Source organism: Dendrobium catenatum, unplaced genomic scaffold (assembly GCF_001605985.2).
Source record: "Dendrobium catenatum unplaced genomic scaffold, ASM160598v2 fragScaff_scaffold_157, whole genome shotgun sequence".
In the NCBI taxonomy this organism is placed as follows: Eukaryota; Viridiplantae; Streptophyta; class Magnoliopsida; order Asparagales; family Orchidaceae; genus Dendrobium; species Dendrobium catenatum.
In genome coordinates, this window is record NW_021318619.1 from 1927002 (window position 1) to 1928643 (window position 1642).

The 1642-nt window shown below is 35.9% G+C and overlaps 1 protein-coding gene across 3 annotated transcripts in view; it reads left to right on the forward strand.

Moving 5' to 3' along the window:
* The window catches only part of LOC110114554, a 13730-nt gene that overhangs the window by 3702 nt on the left and 8386 nt on the right, over positions 1-1642 (forward strand). The gene's annotated exons all lie outside the window — the stretch shown is intronic.

Sequence of the window (1642 nt, forward strand, 5' to 3'; positions counted from 1 at the left end):
ATTAAGGACTTAAACAAAAAGTGAACTTGAATTTTGATCTTGAACTCACACTTGATTTGAAAATCAATAGATATGAGCAAAGACATGAATAAACCTGGAATCAGCCTTGAACTATAGGAAACTCAAATCACAACTAGAACTTGAATGAACAAACCATAGAACCAATCTCTTGACAGTGTAGAGTTGGAACCAAGCATGAAGGAGCTTAATATCTCAAAGTGAAGTTATAGCAATTCTTAATTAAATGCAAGAGGTACACACTGGATATAATAGTAGAGCCTCATGGACAACAACAATTCACATTCAATGAATGCACCTTATAGCCCAATGCAAGAAAGAAGTGGAAAGGATATCATCCACTAATCAAATGATGATAAAGACTCATGGAATCAAATGATACTAGAAGGGTTTGATGCGTAATGGGCATAACAAGTCTTCATATTCAATGGAATGTGGATATCAAACAAATGTTGAACATTAAGCCCCTACGCATATTGTAACACATATTGAGAATCAATGAGAATGAGTGGATGTGGAACTCATGGTGAGCAAGAATTCAATTGTCATTTGATTGCAAACAATCCTCAACAAGAAACTTTTGGAGGACATTCAAATGAACAATTAAGATATAGAGGTTCAATAATCAAATATTGATCATTCAAGCTGGTACAGATGACCAGATAAAGATGTATATTGGACAAGGAAGGTCCCTACTACATCTCATTCACAAGTAACAAGTAAGAGGAAGGCCTATGCATAATCAATGATGTTCAACTCCAAGAAGGTTTATTAATTCTACTACAAACAACAACACTTCATGTAGTGGTTTTATAAGTACATGTAGAAGTCTCTACGAGTCGCCGCAGAAGACTCCTTATTTATACAACAGATCCCCTTGGATAAAAGAATTCAATATGTAACAAATATAGTGGATTTTAATGCTTGTGGCACCTCAAATGATAGCAGAAGCTTCTACATTTGCAATGTATATAACATCCCTACAAGCAATACTAGAAGAATTGACATACAATGAACATACGAGCTACATGATGACAGTGACACTCTCTGTAAGCATACATAAGAAAGATGAAATAGAGATGCACTTAATAACATTGTGAAATGTGCAAAGATGTCTCATACACTTGGTGATATAGTAGGAATTCTCCAGGCATCCGGTATCAACATAAATCAAACTAATAATGAAGAGGTATTCGAGAATTTGGAATGAATACTGCCTTCATGCAATCAAATGTAGGTGAATACATCATTCTCCAATCAATAAGCATGTACGACATGCAACAGATAGAAATACCCACAGGTCTTTGTAGGGGACTTGCTATGTACATGAAATGTCATCTATGAACGAAATGCAAGGAGAATACAAAATGAATGAAAATTCCTATGGACCGCTGTGGAAGACTTATCATATACGCCATATGTCACCTACAAACAAAATACCGATTGATTACAACAAGTGTAAGTTTCTACAAACGAAGGCAGGAGATTCGTTAGTGCACTACAATCTTCTTGCACAAATCATGTAAGTAGTGCACGACAGTCTACCTGTACAAAACAACAAACAATTCAATCCATAAGCTGTTACAATCCGCCACCGGATCCGCAATACTCGTACTAGCGGACA